This window comes from Chiloscyllium plagiosum, chromosome 20 (assembly GCF_004010195.1).
Source record: "Chiloscyllium plagiosum isolate BGI_BamShark_2017 chromosome 20, ASM401019v2, whole genome shotgun sequence".
NCBI classification, from domain to species: Eukaryota; Metazoa; Chordata; class Chondrichthyes; order Orectolobiformes; family Hemiscylliidae; genus Chiloscyllium; species Chiloscyllium plagiosum.
The window spans coordinates 40039270-40063166 of NC_057729.1; the positions used below are offsets into that span (position 1 = coordinate 40039270).

General features: G+C 40.8%; 1 protein-coding gene and 1 long non-coding RNA gene across 3 annotated transcripts in view; one reads left to right on the top strand and one right to left on the bottom strand.

Moving 5' to 3' along the window:
• LOC122560192 (disks large-associated protein 4-like) overlaps positions 1-23897 on the top strand; it is a 589090-nt gene that overhangs the window by 513268 nt on the left and 51925 nt on the right. The window lies entirely within an intron of this gene.
• On the bottom strand, positions 5718-23872 carry LOC122560193. The gene is made up of 3 exons (XR_006314690.1): positions 23799-23872; positions 8192-8365; positions 5718-5889 (listed from the first exon to the last, which is right to left on the bottom strand). It is a non-coding gene; the product is annotated as an uncharacterized LOC122560193 (long non-coding RNA).

Sequence of the window (23897 nt, forward strand, 5' to 3'; positions counted from 1 at the left end):
CCATCTGCCACTTTTCAGCCCATTGGCCCATCTGGTCAAGCTCCTGTTGTAATCTGAGGTAACCCTCTTCGCTGTCCACCACACCTCCAATTTTGGTGTCATCTGCAAACTTACTAACCGTACCTCTTATGCTCGCATCCAAATCATTTATGTAAATGACAAAAAGTAGAGGACCCAGCACCGATCCTTGTGGCACTCCACTGGTCTCAGGCGTCCAGTCTGAAAAACACACTCCACCACCACCCTCTGTCTTCTACCTTTGAGCCAGTTCTGTATCCAAATGGCTAGTTCTCCCTGTATTCCATGAGATCTAACCTTGCTAATCAGTCTCCCATGGGGAACTTGTCGAACACCTTACTGAAGTCCATATAGATCACATCTACTGTTCTGCCCTCATCTATCTTCTTTGTTACTTTGTTACTTCTTTTGAAGTTTTCAAAATCATTTTACAATATTTAAAATACATTTTAACCTTACAGTGTTAAGTTATTTACATTTGCTGGTGAATGCTAGGCGTTGTTGTATCTTAAATAGTCCAAGAGAAAGATTTTGTCCTCTCACTGATAAAAAACCTGTAGAGTATTCTGGAGGCAGCAGTCACAGTCCATGTTCAGGCATCGAAAACAGCCTGCCTTTGATTGTAGCCAGAAAGTTATTTTCAATTCAAACAATGGTATTAGAGTCTTCGGGTAAGATACTTCAAGAATTTCTGGGATAAGATTTGCAGGACATTTTGCTTTTTGTTGAACTCGGAAAGGGAAAATTCAACCCCAATTCAACGCATTTTGGCAGCGACCTGTTGGGAAATATGGGTGGCATGGTTTCTCAGTGGTTAACACTGCTGCCTCACAGCAGCAGGGACCAGGAATCAATTCCAACCTCGTGTGACTTTCTGTGTGGAGTTTGCATATTCTCCCAGTCTTTGCGTGGGTTTCCTCTGGGTGCTCTGGTTTCCTCCCACAATCCAAAGATGTGCAGGTTAGGTGAATTGGCTATGCTAAATTGCTCATAGTGTTCAGGAATGTATGGGTTAGGTGCATTAGTCAGGAGTAAATGTAGGGTAATAGGTTAGAGATCTGGGTGGGTTACTCTTCAGAGTGTCGGTGTGGACTTGATGGGCCGAATGGCCTGTTTACACACTTTAGGGATTCTGTGTTCTATGTGTGTGTAAATATCTGTAATCAATACAGATCAGGCAGTAAGCCCGGTCTACTTGACTAAGTGCTTTCCTACACAGTTTGGCTAAATGCCATACCATGCTATGCAATTTACTCACTGAGCTATCAAGTTTAAATGTTTCAAAATAACTAGTCCTCCGCCCTGTTTTATTAGTGTGTATTTCCCCTTTTGTACTTGAGGAAGTTGGATGACAGATAAAGGATATCTTATGATGGCCTGAGGGAAAGGAGTGACAGCCAGGTAGCTTCCACAAAGAAATCTGGCAGCATCTAGAAGAGAAACAATTTTCATGGCAGCTTTAGAGGGTTAAAATTGTGGCTGATTGTTGCCACTAGGAAAGAAAGTGAAAGGTGTGGTCAGCCTTAACCAGGTGAGATTGGGACTTCTACCCATCAGGAAAAGGAAGTCCTTCCTCTCGGCTGCTGCCAATATGATGGCCTGGCAGCTGAGTAGTCCCAGCAGCACCAAAACACAGTCATGGTTGGTGCTGGGACTGTAAAGAGTCCAGAAAAGGAAGAACAAAGATGCCAGACTTACAGCTAAGTCTATGGTTTTGATCATGGGGGAGGGGTCATTGTGGTGAGGTATTGGGGCATGCAGGGCATCCCATTCCCTTCAGAGGAGGAACACTCCACTTTCCTTTCTGCCATTTGGCCCAGAGTTGTCTTCATTCCATCTTTCCCCCACCCATCATATGATGATGGCTGAGGAGTGGAATGAGGCTCCTAAATGGCCATTCATTGGGCAGGTCAGCTGATATTTTACCCACCCACCCTGCGCGCCAGTTTGGGGTTGGACAGATAGACAGTGAGCAAGAACTCCATTTTCTATTGCATACACCTCTTCCACCTCCCAGTGTGTTGGGAGGTAATTATATTCTCACCCAAAGATCATATAACCTGATTACATTTTCTTGATTACATTTCAGAACTGTAAATAAAGCTTTAAAACTGATTTGTTACCATTTCAAATATAAGAATGAATTTACAGTTCCAAGAACAAGTTTGTAGTCATCAGAGATAAGATATCACACAATCTTTATTTTGAGCTGCATTCTGCTATGGGTGTCAGGAAAAAAACCACTCTTGATGGTTGAACATGTTCAGACTGAATTTTACAACAGGAGGCCAGTTAGTTGAGAGCCTTGGTCTTTGCCATCCAATCAGAATCAGCAGTTAGATTCTAAAGCCAAGAGCTCCGGACAATATGAGTATAGAAGCAAAGAGGTTCTTCTGCAGCTGTACAGGGCTCTGGTGAGACCACTTCTGGAGTACTGTGTGCAGTTCTGGTCTCCAAACTTGAGGAAAGACATTCTGGCTATTGAGGGAGTGCAGCATAGGTTCACGAGGTCAATTCCTGGAATGGCAGGATTACCTTACACTGAAAGACTGGAGCGACTGGGCTTGTGTACCCTTGAGTTTAGAAGATTGAGAGGGGATCTGATTGAGACATATAAGATTATTAAAGGATTGGACACTCTGGAGGCAGGAAACATGTTTCCACTGATGGGAGAGTGCTGAACCAGAGGACACAGCTTAAAAATACTGGGTAGAGCATTTAGGACAGAGATGAGGAGAAACTTCTTCACCCAGAGAGTGGTTGCTATGTGGAATGCTCTGCCCCAGAGGGCAGTGGAGGCCCAGTCTCTGGATTCATTTAAGAAAGAGTTGGATAGAGCTCTCAAGGATAGTGGAATCAAGGGTTATTGACCTGCTGCGCTTTTCCAGCAACACATTTTTAAGCTCTGATCTCCAGCATCTGCAGTCCTCACTTTCTCCTTATGGAGATAAGGCAGGAACAGGATACTAATTAAGGATGATCAGCCATGATCATATTGAATGGTGGTGCATGCTCGAAGGGCAGAATGGCCTACTCCTGCACCTATTGTCTGTTGTCTATTGCAAGGGATTTGGGGTCGTTGACCTCACCGTGTGGGCAGGAAGAAGGTGAGGACTGCAGATGCTGGAGATCAGAGTCAAAAGGTGTGGCGCTGGAAAAGCTGTTCAGGCAGCATCCAATTAGCAGGAGAATTGGCGTTTTGGGCTTAACCTGTGGGCATTAGGAGCACTGTTGTGTGCCAAACAGACTGGCAGGGAAATGCTGCAGCTGCCCTTGCTGGAGGGCACTTAAGCCGTCATAAGACCCCATGACGATTAGAAACACCCATTTGCACGAAATCTTCACTTAATAGTAAGACTGTGGCATTGGAAGACAGAAGCCTTGCCTTTTTCTGCCAATAACCATTAAATCTACTTAAGTTCTTGCACAGCTCAGAGTCGTGCTGCGAAATACCCTTAGTTGTCAGAGTGCTTTTCTCATTCAATCATGAGGCTGGTTGGTGAGCATTTATTGCCTGTTCTTTGTTGTCCTTGAGAAGGTAGTGGTGAGCTGCCTTCTTGAACTACTGCAGTCCATACACTATATCGGTCGTGCCACAATGCCATTCGGGAGGAAATTCCAGGATTTCAACCTGTAACACTAAAGGAATGGCAGTATATTTCCAAGTCTGCGTGGTGATTGACTTGGAGGTGAACTTGCAAATGGTGGTATTCCCATGTTATGCTGCTGTTGTACTTCTAGATAGTAGTGAGTCATGGGTTTGGAAAGTGTAGATGAAGGATCTATAGGAAATTTGTGTAGTGTATCTATTAGATGGTACAACTGCTGCTACCAAGCACCAGCAGTACAGAGATTGAATTTATGTAGGTGTGATGGCAATCAAGCAGGCTGTCCTGTCCTGGTTGGCATCAAGCATTCAAGGGTTGTTGGGGCTGCACCTATCTAAGCAAGTGGGGACTATTCCATTGCACTCCTGCTTTGTACGTTTTGGGGAGTCTGGAGGTAAGTTATTCACTACTATGTTCCCAGCCTCTCATCTGGTCTTGTAGCCAGTGTTTCTGTAACAAGTGCAGTTGAGCTTCTGGTCAGTGGTAACCCCTAGGATGTTGATAATGGGAGATTCAGTGATGATAACGCTGTTAAATATCAAGGGCTGATGATGGGATTGTCTCTTCCTGGTGGTGGACATTGCCTGGCGTTTCTGTGATACAAATATTATTTGCCACTAATCAGACCAAGGCTGGATATTGTCTAGGTCCTGCTGCATTTATACATTGACTGCCTCTGTATCTGAGGAGTCACAGACACCATGGGAAGCCCATGAGACATCGACAAGGCTGCTGTGTGAAGTGAAAGTTGAATGTGATTCGTCTTTGTCCCATTGTGCCCATGCTAATTCCAGAGGAGGGAACTCATTGGCAAATCAACCCAACACCTGCTTTCATAACAAAAAGTGTTGTAAAGTGTTTGTTTCCAAAGAATTAATATTAGACTTGAAACATTACCTTAATTTCTCTCTCCAGATGTTGCTGGACCTACTGAGTTTTTCCAGCACTTTCTGTTTTTATTCCATATTTTCAGCATCTGCAGTATTAACCTTTTTTCCAGAACTTGTTCTCTTCCACATCTTCCTCCAGAAACTTCGAAAGATGCAAGTTCATATTTGTCATTCAGTGCTGTAGTAACATTGCACAATCAATATAGGAAGGCTACTTTGTTTCCTTTTTCAGAAATAGTTTAATCACGCACTCATTAAGAATGTAATTCAGTCTGCAAACATGTTCACCACCCAATAGTATCAATTCATATCTGATGCAATGCTCTTTATAAAGTACAAACTGTTCTCCACTTTGCTACACTTCGAAAAGCACTCCATTGTGACTTTGTAAATCTACAAATCTATAATTTCTGAAGAGTATGAGAGAAAACCTGCATAGAGTTTTATAATTGTGAAGGGTACTTTAAGAAGACTATTGATGAATAATGAGGCCTACTTCTGCACCTATGTCTTATGGTCTGAAGATAAGACATGATCAAGATTACATAATTTTGCCTCTCAAAGATCAAAGTTTGTTCTATTGTTCTAATACATCCACCACTCCCACTATCCAATCGTCTGATCTTATAATATAAGTACTCAGCACAAAAAGAATCATGGAGCAGATATCAAGCATTTGCAGAACAGTGGGAAAGTTTAATTTTTCCTACACAGATTTTTCTTCAAAGCCTGGATACTTTCAAGTATTAGAAAAACAACAATAATGACAGTTGATTAATTGAGCAGAACTGTGAATTATAATAATAAATTATTCCAATATCAAAACACTAGAGGAAACTGCCAGAATTAGTCCTGGCTACATATACAAATTGCATCATTATATTTAAATTAAAATGCAGAATACATTCATTACAAATCAGTTAATATTATGTGAACTTATACTGGAAATAAATCAAGTGAAAGAATAATTTGTTCATTCTAATGACATTTTGGTAAAGGATTACACAGAGAATAACATATGGCTGGCAGTGGGAGGCTTGAGCAATTTATAAATATCGTTTTGACACTTGCAGTATGAAGCAATGTTTTAATATGGTTCTTGTTCAACCATTCTCATTCAATTTTGCTAAATCCATCCTAATCCAGATTTTCCAGGGGAGATTCCCTCTTTCTTGTCTCATTTGTCTTATTTCTGTAAAGATAAGAGGTGTGGCAATGAGTACTGACACAGGCCCTAGGTATACCTGTCTTTTTGTGGGGTTTGTGGAACATTCCTTCTTCTAGTCTGAATCACGTTCCTTCTCACAATTCCTTTTCCTTGTGTGTGGTGCATTGATGACTGTATTGGTGCTACTTCCTGCTGTCATCTGGGACTGGAAAAGATTAATGAATTTTACTTAGAACTTCCATCCTTCTTACATCTTCATCTGATTCATTTCAGAGCCTTTCCTTTTCCGTTCCTTCACTCCTCTGTCTCTATTTCTTGTGATAGGTTATCTAATAATATTCATTACAAACCCAAATCACAGATCACACCATACAGTACTCTGTTTTGTAGAATTCATACAATGTTGGTGGCAGGATCTTAAACTCTCTTGATATTGTTATGACCTCTATGGGGAAACCTTAAATCAAAATTTCAATGAAATATTGCATGCAATTCTAGTTGCCATACTACCAGAAGGACTTGGATGATTTGGAGAGGGGGCACAGATGTTTACTAGGATGTTGCCTGGTCTGGAGGGTTTTTATTATGAGGAGAGGTTGAATAAACATGGATTGTTTTCACTGGAAAAATGGAGGCTGAGGGAGTGACCTGATAGACGTCTACAAAATTATGAGAGTCATAGATAGGGTGGATAGTCAGAGGCTTTTTTCCAAGGTAGTAAGATCAACTACAAGAGTTGACATGTTCAAGATGAGAAGAGGAAAGTTTAGAGGAAAGTTTTTCACACAGAGGCTGGTAGATGCCATAGAACACACTGACAGTGAAGGTGGTGGAAAAAGGCATGTTAGCAACGTTTAAGGCTTATTTTGATAGACATGTGAACATGAGGCAAACAGAGGGATTAGATACCACACATGGACAGGATGTAGCGGGTCTAAATTCAGGATTAGGAATCAGTATGGGCTGAAGGACCTGTTTTTGTGCTGTATTGTATTGTATAAAATCCAGGTCAATGGCACTGTTAATATGCTAACCAGGGACATAGAGTTATAGAGCACGGAACAAACACTTCAGTCCAAACAGTCCATGCGGAACATAATCCCAAATTAAACAAGTCACACATGCCTGCTCCTGGCCCATCTCCCTCCACACCTTTCCAATTCATGTATCTATCCAAATGTCTTTTAAACATTGTAGTTGTAATTGCATCCCCCACTTCCCTAGGACGTTCATTCCACATGTGAACCACCCTCTGTGTAAAAAAAAAGCCTCATATGTCTTTTTTAAATCTCTCACCTTAAAAATGTGCCCCCAAATCTTGAAATCTCCCATCCTAGGGAAAAGACAACTACCATTAACTATAATTCTCATTATTTTATAAACTTCTATCAGATCACCTCTCAACCACCTACACTCCAGTCAAAACAGTCCCAGTTTATCCAGCCTTTCTTTATAACTTAAACCTTCCATATCTGCACATCCTGGTAAATCTTTTCTGAACATTCTCCAGCTTGATAATATCCTTTCTATAACTGAGTGCCTAGAACTGGACACAGTAATCCAGAAGAGGCCTCACCAATGTCCTGTACAACCTCAACATGAGTTCCCAACTCCAATAATTAAAGGACTGAGCAAGGAAGGTGCCAAACACCTTTTTAACCACCTTGTGTATGTGTGATGAAAACTTCAAAGAATTATGTCCTGCACCTATAGGTCCCTCTGTTCTACAACACTACCCAAGGTCCTACCATTAGTTGGATAAGGCCTACCCTTGTTTATTGCACCCACCTTGCATTTAACCAAATTGAACTCCATCTGCCATTTTTCAGCCCATTGACCCAATTGACCAAAATCCTTTCGTAATCTTAGAAAACCTTCTTCACTGTCTGCAATGCAACCAATTTTGGTGTCATCTGCAAACTTACTAACCATGCTTTCTATATTCTCATGTAAATCATTTATATAAATAACAAACAAAAGAGGACCCAGAACTGATCCCTGTGGAACACTGCTGCTAACAAGCCTCAGTCCAAAAAACAACTCTCCACCATTACTTTTGTCACGTTTAGAATCTTGAAGTGTACTGATGGAAATTCAATTAATGCAGAGAGGTGATAGGTAATTGGATTACTATCTTTAATTAGTTTGAAAACTTGGCTTACATCAACAAGACTAAAATAAACTAAAAGCAAAAGCAAGTTATCAAGGCAATTAGTTTGCCAATACAGTATCTTAGTCAGGACAGTTATTTCATGCATATGGCTTTTATGTGAATGTAAGCAGAAAATAACAATCAGATTGATTTCATCAATATTGCAGTGATTACTGTTAATCATCTTATATAGCCAGGCCATCTGTGCACTTGGTTAATGCATTGAAAGCTGTTTTCAGATTTAGTCTGGGTAAAGTTGTTTTGCTAATGTGCATTTCAGAAGTAATCACAATAAGAATATGAACTGGATTAAGTATGTAGCAAAGACTTTAAATAATTTCAGAAAGTGCATTACCTCTCTTTGTCTGTCACCAGCCAGATGCTTTTCTGCTTCAGGATGGTAATGTCAGTGATGAATTTCTGTGGAGTATCCATGTTTTTCCACTTTAGTACTCATATCAGTACTAAAGCCCCCAAAATTGAAGCCTTCTTCTGTGAGGTTTAACTGGGTTTGTTTTTAAACAGTGACCTAAGTAATAACAAAATCACAGAATTGTTACAATGCAGAAGCTGTTTTTTCCATAATATCAGTACTAGCTTTCCAAATGAGTAATTCACTTAGCGACGTTGTCTTGTCTTCTCTATGCAATTGGTGGAAGTGCAGGAGAATTCATGGAAATTTGCCTCCCACCGCCCCCCTCCAAACCTCCAATAGAAATTCACTTCCAGAGTAACACTGTGTATAGACTGTGAAATCTTATGAATCTTGTTTGCAATCCATTTCAGTTTCTGGAAAATGAAATTCATGGTCTTTTTACTGAATATGGAGAGGAAGACTTTTTTTTAAGTGCAGTTATTTACCAGTCACACATTCCTTAAACTTAGACAAATTTTGAAAAATATAAAATTACCTGCTAGAGCAAATTGTGGCCACAGTTTGATTTTAAATTTATGTAGCTTGCTGCTATGATACAGAAAAGTAAGATGAAAAAGGTTTTAATACAAGTTTCCTGAAATGGTAATAAACTTTAAGAACATTATATTAGCTGTTTCGGTCCATTGCAGTATAAGTATACAATTAATTGCTTTGTATGAAAGGCGTAAATGGATTGATATTGATTTAAAACCCAACATGCAAAGTGCTGTTCAAGGGCAATAATTTGTTTCTCTCCAAGCTTGGTTTCTGACTGAATTGTGCAATTCTGTCTGTGTTATGTTTAAAAGCTTCCCAGTATGGCGAAAAATCAAACTGAGCTATTTGTATATACTTTCACATGTCCAGATCAAGACCAGCTTGTCATTTAGCCCACAGCTCTCCAGTTGAAGTGGTAGACAGATGATTTTCTTTCTGAATATCACTCTTGATCTTATTTAAGGTAAAAATAAGCCATTGTGATTAACCTTGTGATGCTTATTTATTCTTTATTGCAAAGTAAAAAAAATCTCTGTTCTGTGGATTCCCTTGACATTACAACTGAGGCTAAAGGTTTAGCACATTGGTGCATTGGTAGTGTTCATGCCTGTGAGACAAAGGGCCCAGGTTCTGTTTCCACTTGTTCCAAAGGAACATCATAATATGTCTGAACAGATTGATTAAAAGTATTTATTTTTAGGTTGTAGCAATAAATTGATGAGGAAATATTTCAAATAGTGGCTTGCATTTATGCTGGTCTGAGGAGTGTAAATACAAACAGTCAACATGGATTTGCAAGTGGAACATTGTATTTGATGAACTTGTTGGAGGTTTTGAAGATGTTCTCAACAATATCTATAAAGGAGAGCTGGTAGATGCTTTGTAGTCATTGTCTGGCATTTGTCTGGCATATCCCAACCCAATCTAGTCCCACCTGCCAGCACCCAGCCCATATCCCTCCAAACCCTTCTTATTCATATACCCATCCAAATGCCTCTTAAATGTTGCAATTATACGAGTCCCCACCACTCCCTCTGGCAGCTCATTCCATATAACGTACCACCCTCTGTGTGAAAATGTTGTCCCTTAGGTCTTTTTTATATCTTTCCCCTCTCACCCTAAACCTATGCCCTCTAGTTCTGTACTCCCCGACCCCAGGGAAAAGCCTTTGCCTATTTACCCTATCCATGGCCCTCATAATTTTGTAAACCTCTATAAGGTCACCCCTCAGCCTCCGACGCTCCAGGGAAAACAGCCCCAGCCTGTTCAGCCTCCCCCTTTAGCTCAAATCCTCCAATCCTGGCAACATCTTTGTAAATCTTTTCTGAACCCTTTCAAGTTTCACAACATCTTTCCAATAAGCAGGAGACCAGAATTGCTCGCAATATTCCAACAGTGGCCTAACCAATGTCCTGTACAGCCAGCAATATGACCTCCCAAATCCTGTACTCAATACTCTGGCCAATAAAAGAGGGCATATACCTCCAATTTTGGTGTCATCTGAGATGACTGACCCTCCATAACCACAACCATCTTCCTTTGTGCCAGGCATGACATTAACTAGCAGAGTATTTTCTTCCTGATACCCCCGTTGATTCCAGTTTAGCCAGGGCTCCTTGACGCCATACTTGGTCAAATGCAGCCTTGATGTCAAGGTCTGTCACACTTAACCCACCTCTGAAATTCAGCTCTTTTGTCCATGTTTGAACCAAGGCTATAATGAGATCAGGAGCTGAGTGACCCTGGCGAAACCCAAACTGGGTGTCACTGAGCAGGTTGTTGCTGAACAGGTGCTACTTGAGAGCAATATTGATGACCACTTCCATCACTTGACTGATGGTGGAGAGTACACTGATTGGGCGGTAATTGGCTGGGTAGGTTTTTGATAAAGTCCCCGCTTAGCATAGGAAGTAATGTCTTGGCATGGATTACTGATTGGCTAACAGTCAGAAAACAGAATTTAGGAATAAGTGGATCATGCTTGCATTGATAGATTGTGACTGGTAGGGTACGCAAGGATCAGTACTTGGGCCCTGGCTGCTGACAAATATGTGTGAATGATTTGGAAGTGGGGACCAAATGTAATATTCCAATTTTTTGATTGATACAAAGCGGAGTGGGAATGTGTGTGGTGAGGATATTGTACAGTGGCTTCAGGAGGATTTGGACAGATTTAGTGAATGAGCAAGTAGAAAAATGTGAGATTATCCACTTTGGCAGGAGGGACAGATATGCAGAGTTTTTGTTTAGAATGGTAGGAGATTGGAATGTGTAGGTGTGCAAAAGACACAGTGTCCTTTGTCAATAATCTCTGAAAACAAACATGCAGATGCAGTGAACTATTAGGAAGGCAAATAGAATGTTATCCTTTATAGTGCGAGGATATGAGTAGAGGAGTAGTGAAGTTGTGTTCAATTGCATAGGACCTTGTTTAGAATGCACCTGGAGTGCTGTTCTGCAGTTTTGGTCTTCTTATCTTAGGAAATATATTATTGTCATTTAAAAATAAGAAAATAGGTATAAGGTGAACTTAAAAGGTAAAGATTACAAGCACAATACATTTAAAAAAAAGTGACGGTCATGAAACGTGCCAAGTATTTTCACAAAGGATACTAAATAAGCAGCCTGTAACAACACTGGAATGCTCAAGGTGTAGCTGTCATCTCCTAATCAGTCAGTAGCAATACCAGAAACACCCGAAACCAACAAAAATGTTGCCCAGAGCCATTGATTTTCAGTCATAATCACTGGAATATGTGCTTGCTTGCATATATGAAGCACTTCAAGGCAAATAATGCATGAACAAAGAAAGATCTGGTGACATATCTCTCCATTTTACAAATTTTTCATGCTATTTTCCTCCTTTTTTTTAAGCATCCAGATTTTACAATCTTGTCGCTTTTTTTGACTATGAATGTACTTATTCGGTTATCTCTTTGTGTGCATATGTAATTTATTCTATCAGTGAGGCTTCTCCACAGGAATCAACATGCCACAGGGTTTGACTGGAATAGACCATATGTATAATCTCGGTGCTATGGAAACAGTATTGTCTGCAATCAGATTTTGCATGTTTTCAGTCACTGGAGGAAAGGCACTAATGAGATTCACAGACTTGTTCTGTGATGGTTGCAGCTAATTAAATTTATAAAATGATGAAATAAAAATAATTCTAAATTGAAAAGAATGCTCCAGGTGCACAGATGATGTTGCTCCATTTACACTTCAGAGGTAAATTTATGAATTTTGTTTGAAATGAAGCTCAAATTTTACTCTGAACCTGCAAAAACAATCTTCCTTTCAATTCCACAAGTTATGGGCACTTAAACAATGGAACAGAATGAATAAGTCTTTACTCAAAGTATTGCTGCTGAGGCTAACAAAACAGAATAGTCACACAGTGAGAACAGAAGCAATACAAGACCACAAAAGCAGTTATTGGCAATAAATGCACATATTTAACATTTACAATAGGAAGTTAAATTCATCTTTGATCTGTTCTTTGTCTCTGAGTTCCAGTGTGATGTACACTACTCTCTATTTGTTCATATTTGGATCGCTGCCAGATAACATTCTATAGAGCAGAATAAGGAGATTGGGGTTGTTGCCAGATTCTGGGTTCTAATAGCACAAAATTGGCAATGATTAAGACTGGATTCTGGGAAAGCAGTGGGGGTATCTGGTATCAGTCAAGTGACAGACCAGACAACCGAACAACAGAATGAACTAAGACATTTATTTGATGAAGTATTTTATTTATGTACAGATTTCCTACAACTCAAAATAGGATCAGAGGTATGTGGTTAAAAAGATTGGATCTATTCATTGTTAAATCCAAATAATGGTCAGGAAATTGAAGAGTGCATATCTTAAAGGGCATTTGACAGCATTGTATTGTGTTTGTGTAGATCTCATTTAATTTAATATTCGAGACTTGTGTGCTGAAATGTGCAGTTGTGGTGTTGTGATGCAGATTTGGTCATTTTTGTGATGTGACATAATATGCACAATAAATTTTCATAGAGCATTTACTTACATGAAGCTTCTCTTCACTTGGCATGAATTTAACTAATATCGTTGAGGAAAAAATGTCTGTATTTTAAGAATTTTGTTCACTATCTATCTGAGGTTGAAATGTAAATTGGTCATTCCTCCTCAGTGTGGGAAAACAGTTGTCACATCACACCAGTGTAACACTGTTAAATTCTGTCGACAGTTTCTTGCACACAAAAGAATTGCAGTTGAATTTATTAGCTCACGGATGTGAGAAATAGTTGTGCCCTTTCAGTTAGGTACTATGTGGACCAGATAAGTATGCAGGAAGTATAGATATGGATAAACTTTCCAAATGACTCAAGATTGAATTGTAAATTCTGGACACCTTAAATAATGAGGTTTTATAGAATCTGTTGAGGACTAGGAACAAAGGAACAGAAGTAGGCCATTTTGTCCATTGATCCTGTTTCACTATTCAATTAGATCACGGCTGATCATCTATATCAATGCTACTTTCCTGTGCTAATTCCTTCTCCTTTTCAGTTGTTAATGTCCAAAAATCTGCCAGTTTCTCTCTTTAACTTATTCAATGATTGACCTTCCATGTGAGATAACGAGTTTCAACTTCAGCAACCTCTTAGTGAAGAAATCCCTTTGCATTTCAGTCTTAACTTGAGGCAGAATATGGATCTTCAAGACATCCATCCATACATTTGTCCTTGGAAATTGCACAATAAGATAGGGTGTGTCTCCTTAAATTTCACAACATCTCCTCCTTTTCCATTCGACACTGATTTTGGAAGCCTGTTCAGGGGTATTTCCATTCTACTTCAAGAATATATTCCAGATTCCCCCTTTATACTTAGCTGCATGCAGATATTTTGCCAGGGTTTAAAGAGTCAGTGTCAGAAAAGTTTCCCACCTTAGGTTTTGGAATGAGTGCAATGGCTTAAATCCCTGAAATGAGGTATCACTGTTAAGCTTAGTGAAAATGAGGAGCTCCAGCCATGGTCAGGTGAGATTTTTTTTTTAGATTAGATTACAGTGTGGAAACAGGCCCTTCGGCCCAACAAGTCCACACCGACCCGCCGAAGCAAAACCCACCCATAACCCTACATTTACCCCTTACCTAACACTACGGGCAATTTAGTATGGCCAATTCACCTGACCCTGCACATCTTTGTGACTGTGGGAGGAAACCGGAGCACCCGGAGGAAACCCACGCAGACACGGGGAGAACGTGCAAACTCCACACAGTCAGTCGCCTGAGGCGGGAATTGAACCCGGATCTCTGGCGCTGTGAGGCAGCAGTGCTAACCACTGTGCCACTGTGCCACCCACAACTGCTGCCCAAATCACTTCTTCTCTTATGGCTTCCCTGCTGCCAACTTCATCAGCCACTTTCATGCTGGAGAGAATATCCTTAACCTCCCAGCGAAGACCTGTGCTGGCCCTCAGAGATCTCAGCAGTTTCAACAGAAGGGGGAGATAATGATGTAAAGTTAATATTACTGGACTAGTAAACATCCACAGAAAATTCCCTCCTTCACCATTCATATTCCCAACACACAAATGGTCATGCTGTTTGCCGAAGTTTGCATAATTCCACCAGTGGTTTCAGTTCTGAGAGTTCTGAAAGCCTAAGAAGCTAAACTAAGAATAATGACCTTCGCAGTATGGTAGTTCTTTGTTTCCTGTGAATAGTTACAAACGTTGTACTCTTTAATCTTAGGATATAATGGTCTTTGGCTCTTTCTAACAATGGCAAGGTGGGATATATGCCTATCACCACCTTGATTGATCCATATGCCAACTATTAAAAAAGTGCTAGTTGAGACTGTGGTGCTGAAAAAGCACAGCTGGTCAGGCAGCATCTGAGGAGCAGGAGAATTGACGTTTTGGGCATAGGCCCTTCATCAGGATTGTTGAAGGGCTTATGGCCGAAACATTGATTCTCCTGCTCCTCCGATGCTGCCTGACCGGCTGTACTCTTCAAGCACCACACTCCCGATTCTGATCTCTAGCATCTGCAGGCCTCACTTTCTCCTAATTAAAAAGGTGCTAATATTTTGGAGTGGGTTAGTGGAGTGACAAAGCATGGATGTGATTTTCCACTGTGTAGAATGTTATTGAACCATACAGGTTAGATGGGCTGTTCTCAAATCATTACCATATGCTGAGTTGGCCGATCTTGGTTACTGTCGCAATAGGGCATTATATTTCATCTCAGCATGCCTGAACTAATGAGAAATACTAGTCACTCTTCCTAATCCTATCTAATGACTTATTTTACAAATGTATGTTTTCTCTTGTTAACTGAGGACACGATCAGACTCTGGTGCTCTCCTGTGCTCCAGCAGCCCACTATAACTCACTATTCGTGCTTACACATGAAGTGCAACTGACAAATCTATGAACAGCAGACACAAAGATCAGAAATAATTAAGCCAAATAGCCTACGAATGGTCACTAGCTCTCAGTGCAAATAAGTGTGTTGCATATTACAACAGGAAACAGCAAATGATAGCTGTTTGGGTGAGGGATGAAAGGGAACATCTGGCAACAGAACCGGTCCCATATTATTCACTGCCAAAGAAGAGAAAGGCTTAGATTAGGAAAATGGGAAGGGTTCTGGATCAGAGAGTAAAATGTGGAATAATGGGTCTTGACGATTACTACTTGATAGGGGGTTGATCAACAGTAAACCTCAGTGTCTGTTCTACTGTTTCCATTGAGAAGCTATTTATTATCAGTGTCATCTGCTTTCTTTTTTATGGTGGAACAGGGGAAATAGAGCAAACAATGCCAAGAAATACACTGGGGATGGTAGAGAAATATGCAATTTGGGCCTACCCAACATGCCACCTAAGGCTGGCAGTACCTACACCTGCTGAGAACAAGTAAAATCTGCACCTTTCTCCTCTGAGAAATCTATGGTTTTTCTTTTGATCAGTCAGAAAGTTACCAGGCAAAACAAGTACACCAAAAGGAAAACAAAATGAAAATGTTAGCAATTTGAAATGACAGATGATGATGGAAGTAAACAGTAAACCAGTGAACATCTGTAACGAGAAGAAAGGTTCATATTTAAGCAATCATAAAAATATTATGTCTGCACAGACTTTTCTGTTTGTTGTTTTTAAATTGGCAGAAAGTCAAAAGGTGAAGAAAAGGAAACTTTAATTCCTGTCTCAGCATTCTTGTCCTCGGTGTGATAAAGTTTCAGGTGGTTACATACATTTTGTCTGCTTTTCGATGTTAACATACAGATTGCCAACATTCAGTATGTATTTGGCTTCTATTCTTGTGATGTACCCTATCAAAAATTAACATGTCATTCTCAAACTCATGAAAATGGAGAAATTATCTAAAATATTCAATAGATTTAACTTGGTAACCAAAGGGTTCTGCATTCTATATTGTTTGCTTTCACTTTTGTCTTTCATTTCCTTTTCATATTTCTCAAACCATTAAGATAGTGAATAAACTGGGGTAATGTTTCACTGACAATGATGCCTGCTAGTTCCATTCACAAGCAAAAGTCCTTTCTGTACAATTGAACGTTTACATTGAGAGAGTAGTCCTGTTGTTAATGACAGTCTTTAACGTGAAAAATTTGGCAGTGACCTAAACTTTTGTTGGGTCCCAGCAGCTCCTGTTTGATTCTCTGTCGTCTTCTTAAAATCATTGGAGACAAAAAAAACCTACAGATGCTGGAATCCAAAGTCGACAGGCAGGAGGCTGGAGGAACACAGCAAGCCAAGCAGTATAAGGAGATGGAGAAATCTGACGTTTCGGGTGTAACCCTTTTTCAGGGTGGGGATGGGGGTGGTTGCAGAGAAAGGAGGTAGGGAACTGTTATGGGTGGGGAGAGAAGCGGAATGGTGAGGTAGTGATAGATGAACACCCTGTCTTTATTATGTTTGGATGGGGCAGGGTTTAGAGCAGTGGAGGACGGATTGGAGAAGGTGCAGTGGAGGGCTGTTTGGATGACAGAGGAGGGAAAAGCATGTTGTTTAAATGGAGAGGTCAAGGAAGGGGAGGGAAGTATCCAAGATAGACCAAGTGAATTTAAGGGCAGAGTGGAAATTGTTGGCAAAGTCGATGAACTGCTCCAGTTCAGCCTGGGTTTAGGGTGCAGCACCGATGCAGTCATCAATGTAATGGTGGAAGAGTTGGGGAACAGTGTCTGTGTATGTACTGAAGACATGGCCGACAAAGAGGCAGACTTGGCTGGGGCGACAGTTTATAGATTGACATTTCCTACAAACTCACAGACTCCCATAACTACCTGGACTACACCTCCTCTACCCCATATCTTGCATAATCTCCATCCCATTTTCTCAATTCCTCCGTCTCCATTGCAATGTTCCGACGAGGAGACGTTCCATTTCCAAGCTTCCCAGATATCCACCTATTTTAAACAAAGTGTTTCTCCCCCCTCTGTCATCCAGTCAGCCCTCCACCAAACCTCCTTCATTCCCCATTCCACTACTCTAAACCCTGCACTGTCCAAACATAATAAAGACAGGGTCCCCCTTGTCCTCATTTTCCACCCCACCAATTTATGAATCCAACATATCATCTTCAAACACGTCCACCAACTCCAGCTAGACCCCACCAACAAGAACATCTTCAGCTCCTCAAACCTGTCTGCCTTCCACAATGACAATTCCCTTTGCCACTCTTTGGTTCATGCCACCTCCTCACCCCCCACCAACACGTTTAGGTACCTTCCCCAACAACTGTAAAAGATGCAAAACTTGCTAGCATACCATCTCCCTCACCTCCAACCAGGGCCCCAAACAGTCCTTACAGATGAGACAGAGGTTCACCTGCTTCTCCTCCAACATGGTTTACTGTATCTAATGCTCCCAGTGTGGTCATCTCTACATGGTTGAAACCAAATGTAAACTAAGGACACATTATGCAGAGCATCTCAGCTGGGCCCATAAGGGCAAGCCTGACCTCTCGGTCACCACCCATTTCAATTCCCCCTTCCCACTCCCTCTCCGACATGTCCATCCTCAGTCTCCTCCACCTCCACAGTGAATTGGACTGCAAATTGGAGGAACAACATCTCACCTTTCACTTGGGCAGCCTACAGCCCGGAGGACTCAACATTGAGTTCTCCAATTTCAAATAACCATCCCAACTATTCCACAACTCCCTTTCTGGCCCTGTTTCCTCCCCACTTTCTCTCCAAGCAATCCCTCCTTCCAGCTACCAACCAGATTCGTACCGCCTATCGACCTGCCAGGTCATACCTATCACCTGTATTCACCAATCACCACCACATCACTCCGCCCCTCTCCCCACCTATAACCCTTGCCTCACTCTCTTTATCTGCAACTCTCCCTATCCCCACCTCATTTTCCTGAAGAAGGGTTATACCCAAAACATCGGACTTCTCCACCTCCTCATGCTGTCCGGCTTGCTGTGTTCTCCCAGCCTCCTGCTTGTCTACATCTTACGAAAATCTGCATTTACAGTGATTGTCAGTCATCAATATCTGAATACCAATCACTTGTGACTTGAATATAAACATCAAAGAACATTAAGACAGAACAATGAATAACAATGGTCATTCAATCAAAAGAGAACTATCAACCTGATATTTTCCTCATCACACAAACACATAAATCAGCATGGATTTATGAAGGGGAAATCATGCTTGACTAATCTTCTGGAATTTTTTGAGGATGTAACTGAGGATGGACGAGGGAGATCCAGTAGATGGAGTGTACCTGGACTTTCAGAAAGCTTTTGATAAAGTCCCACATAGGAGGTTAGTGAGCAAAATTAGGGCGCATGGTATTGGGGGCAAAGTACTAACTTGGATTGAAAGTTGGTTGGCTGACAGGAAACAAAGAGTAGTGATAAATGGCTCCATTTCGGAATGGCAGGCATGACCAGTGGGGTACCGCAAGGATCAGTGCTGGGACCGCAGCTTTTTACAATATATATTAATGATATAGAAGATGGTATTAGTAATAACATTAGCAAATTTGCTGATGATACTAAGCTGGGTGGCAGGGTGAAATGTGATGAGGATGTTAGGAGATTACAGGGTGACCTGGAAAGGTTAGGTGAGTGGTCAGATGCATGGCAGATGCAGTTTAATGTGGATAAATGTATGGTTACCCACTTTGGTGGCAAGAACAGGAAGCCTGGATACCTACTCTGGGCTCAAACAACTTTACATATCCACTGTATAGATCTGATTTCAAACAGAACACAATTTTATATTGGGATCCCATGTACCAATGTAGCACACAGGGCAGTGTAAGTTGTGGTGGGATCTGATTGAGACATATAAGATTATCAAAGGATTGGACACTCTGGAGGCAGGAAACATGTTTCCGCTGATGGGTGAGTGCCGAATTAGAGGACACAGCTTAAAAATACATGGTAGAGCATTTCGGACAGAGATGAGAAACTTCTTCACCCAGAGACTGGTGGCTGTGTGGAATGCTCTGCCCCAGAGGGCAGTGGAGGCCTAGTCTCTGGATTCATTTAAGAAAGAGTTGGATAGAGCTCTCAAGGATAGTGGAATCAAGGGTTATGGAGATAATCAGCCATGATCATATTGAATGGTGGTGCAGGCTCGAAGGGCAGAATGGCCTACTCCTGCACCTATTGTCGATTGTCTAAGTGTACAGCTGCTCATGCCAAACCAATGTTGATAGATACTAGTCAGGAATATAAAGGCAGGTTAATTCTCCCCTCCCTTTAAGTCAAAAGTGTCAAGTAATCAGCATGGTCTTTTCATTCAGTACGAGTTGGTTTTCCCCTTGAATTGGTATTCTTGTGAAATGTCCTGATCAATGTCATATGCAAACCTTCAGCAATGTTTGCCTTTTTTTCAACAATACTCAGATTTTTTTTAGTTCAAAACGACTATTTAGATGAAATATTAATCAAAGTCCTTTTCCAGGAGGGCATAAAAGACTATGCTACCATTTGTTAATGAGTAGGAAAGTTCCCATGGTGGTCTGACCAACACTTATTTGTAAAGCAAAACTGATTTAACTGGTTTGCTATTCATAGAATCCATTGTCTACAAATTTTCTGCCTTATTTGCTTACAGTATCGGCACTTCAGAAGTATTTTTTAGTTATAAAACACTTTGCCATGTTCTGAGGATGGGAAAGATGCCAAGAATTGCAAAACGTTTCTCTTATTGATGTTGATTGATGGCTCAGAATTGTTCCCTTCTTTAAATATTCAGTTGGTTGCTTGTCTGAATCCACTCCTATAAAATATCTCTAATAGTAGGAGGTTGAGGGGTGACCTTACAGCGATTTATAAAATCGTGACGGGTATAGATGAGGCGAATAGCAAAGGCCTTTTCCCTAGAGTAGGGGAGTCCAAAACTAGGTGGCAGAGGTTTAAGGTGAGAGGAGAAAGATTTAAAAGAGAACTGAGGGGTAGCTGTTGCACACAGAGGGTAGTTCGTATGTAGAATGAACTACCAAAGGAAGTTATAGTTACAGATGCAATTGCGACATTTAAAAGAAATTTGAACAGGTACACGAATAGGAAAAGTTTAGAGGGGCATAAGCCAACTGCAGGCAAATGGGACTAATTTAGTTTGAGAAATTTGGTCAGCATAGATGAGTGGGACTGTAAGGGACTGTTTCTGTGCTGTATGACTCTTTGACTCCATTTAGTAACTGTTGTGTGACACCAGAGAATGCCCCACAAATTTTGTTCATAGCCTCCATCAGCATCCCAAGCATGTGTTGCCTTGGTTTTCCTGATGGCTCTGAGGCACAACATGTGCTTTATTCATTTACTATGTATCAGCTGTAGTTTTTCAGTTAGTATTTACATATCAGAATGAGTCATGGTACCATTGAGATTACATCACTCCAAGGTAAATAAAGAAAGGCACAAGTGGAAATTGGGAAATGATGATTGTTGGCATGTGATAGCTTGTTTACTGGATGGCAGTACTAAGGAGACAGCTTAAAAGGTTAATTAATATTTTTGAGGGAAATGAATGGTAGTTGACTACTTTTCTTGTGGTTTGATTCATTAAGCTGAAATGTTGAGGTTAAAAGTAGAGTGTGGTGTTAACTGGAAAAATGGGAGTCAAAAACAGCAGTTCTCATATTTTGTTAATTTTCCACTCAGGTGCAATCTTTGCGATACCTATGCTAATTATCATATACCCTCCAGTGTTTTGTCTCTGTGTTTATTGTATAGTAAGGGAAAGTGAGGACTGCAGATGCTGGAGATCAGAGTAATGGCAAGAGCTTGGCTGTGCTCCAGCTCGGTTATGCATTTTCTTATTGCACACGAGGAGAACTATGGTGGACAATGTAATCCACTTGCCTTCAAGGTTTTTGCATTACCACAATATAAATATTTGCTAAAACATTAAGGTCTACAAACCATTATTGACAGTATAAATGCAACGCAAGCAAAATAAACTTACTATCACATCCAATCTGTCTACTTTGCAAAGTTTGGAAATGCAGGAAGGATCAGATAGCTAATAAACCATGATGGTGAACTGAGAGCTTAAGGTTAATCCAGATGTTAATAGAGAGGGGAGTGGCCGGAGCCTACTACAATTTAATTTCTTAATCATGAATTTGAGCTATCATTCCACAATGATAATTGATCATTCACCCAAACTTTCTGTATAGATCACTAATATACTATCTGGGTTTATTAATTTGCTTATGATATTAAGGGTATACTGTAATATTAACTTATGATGTCACAGTTTGTTTTACTGGACTAGGAATGGTTGAAAACAATAAAGCAGGCTAGTGAGCAAATCTGTACATAATCATATCTATTATTTTTATAGGGTTAACCACCTGCTTTCATAATGTTCCTCAAAACCACATTATTTGGGGATTAAGGAAATGGGAGTTCAATTAATACAATTTGTTTAGCTGTTTAGCCACTTTCCTCCAGAAGGTAAGGTATAGTAAACAATCTGCAACTGAATCTGAATGTGCTGTTTTGCCAAAATTCCCTAGACTTTGTTTGGGAAAAGTTTCAAAGCAAAATGATTTTTGCAAGGTACTAAGACATTGTCACCCACTCCACAGGACCGTGGGGCAGAAAACAAACATAACAATGAGAATGTCAGACCAGTTGGTCATGCAAATGAAAATCTTCTTAAATTAATAGGGCTGTGCAATCTATAAATTCAGGAACTAGCTCAAACCAAATGAAGTACAGTATTATTACCAACTGCATTGATTCTTTCCAAGAGCACAGCACTTTTTCCATTTTCGGAATTCAATTTTCAAAAGATTTTTGGGGAATCATTCTTTTTCAACTAAAATTCAACTTCTCCCTTTCTTGGTTTTCTACTCTACTATCCCTCTTCCATTGCCTTCTACTTCCTACTTTCCTCAGTTTCACTCCTACCTAATTTAGTATTGGAGTCACAGAAATGTACCACTCGTCCATGCCGACCAGATATCCCAACCTAATCTAGTTCCATTTGCCAGCACTTGGCCCATATCCCCTCTAAACCTTTCTTATTCATATACCCATCCAGATGCCTTTTAAATGTTGCAATTGTACCAGCCTCCACCACTTCCTCTGGCAGCCCATTCCACACAAGCACCACCCTCTGCGTGAAAAAGTTGCCCCTTAGGTCTCTTTTATATCTTTCCCCTCTCACCCTAAACATGCACCATCTAGTTCTGGACTCCCCCACCCCAGGGAAAAGACTGTATCTATTTATCCTATCCATTCCCCTCATGATTTTATAAACCTCTCTAAGGTCACCCCTTAGCCTCCAACACTCCAGACAATATTAATGTCCTTAGAACGACATCTGAAGGAAATCTGCTATCTGCACTTGGTGTGGTCGACATGTGACTGCAGACCCACAGCAATGTAGTTGACTCTTAACTGCCCTCTGGGAAATTAGAGATGGGCAATAAATGCTGGCATAACCAGCAATGTCCTTATCTTGTGAATGAAGAAAAAATGTTAGTAAATACACAATATGGGAAGGGAAAAAGTGCGAACACCAATCTTGTGGGAAGCATGACACCCAGAATCACTTGAGCATGATCATCAGGCTTAAATTCTAAACATAATATTCAAAGTAATTAAAGGAGTGAAACAAAATCTCACTAGATGACCTGGTTAATCAGAGCAGCGCAATTCAACACGTCAACTGCATCCTGCATTTATATAGCACCTTTAACGGAATAAGACATCCCACAGCCAAATCTTGCAAAGTTCTTTGAGGTACATCTCCTGTGGGTTTTGACACTGCTGGCATATGGTTCCGTAGGTGTTGATTATGGCCTAGTACTTCATCCAAACTGCCATTCTTCTTCTCTAAGAAGAAACAGTGATATCTGGTAGGCCATTCAACGTCCATGGGGTTAATGCAGTGGAGGTTAAAAGTGTTCTTGACTGGTACTTATAAGGTGTAATGTTATTCTCCCTGGAGGTGGAAGGAACAGGAAATAATGGGGTAAGTTAGCCCTGGGGAGAAACTCACTCACTGCCTTCTCACCACCTTACTAACTAAATTCTGAATGAAGAGGTCTAAGTGCAACCTCCTCAACCCACCACTAAGATGACCCTTAAAAGACCATAAGTTATAGGAACAGAATTAGGCCATTCTATCATGGCTGATATGTTTCTCAACCCCAGTCTTCAGCCTTGTCACCATAACCCTTGACCCCCTTACTAATCAAGAATCCAACTCACCAGCCCCAATTATGTCTCTTTGGAAAGTAAGCTCGGAGGCGGTCCTGATTATGAAAGTAAGCTCGGAGGCGGTCCTGATTATGAAAGTAAGCTCGGAGGCGGTCCTGATTATGAAAGTAAGCTCGGAGGCGGTCCTGATTATGAAAGTAAGCTCGGAGGCGGTCCTGATTATGAAAGTAAGCTCCAACTCACCAGCCCCAATTATGTCTCTTTGGCAGTGTGTATATTCCTGATGGGAGAACAGGGTGGTTTGGAGACAAGGCGATGGTTAGTGGCCTCGTCTCCACAACACCCCCAATCCCATCTCCTACAATCCCTATCCTATGAGAAGAGTACCAAAAATACTTACCTCCATGCTGCTGGATCTCCTGAGGAATAGCTCTCGACTGATGGACAACTGATTGGCTGACAGCTTCTAGCAACCCTGAGCACCAGGTTCAAAACCTGA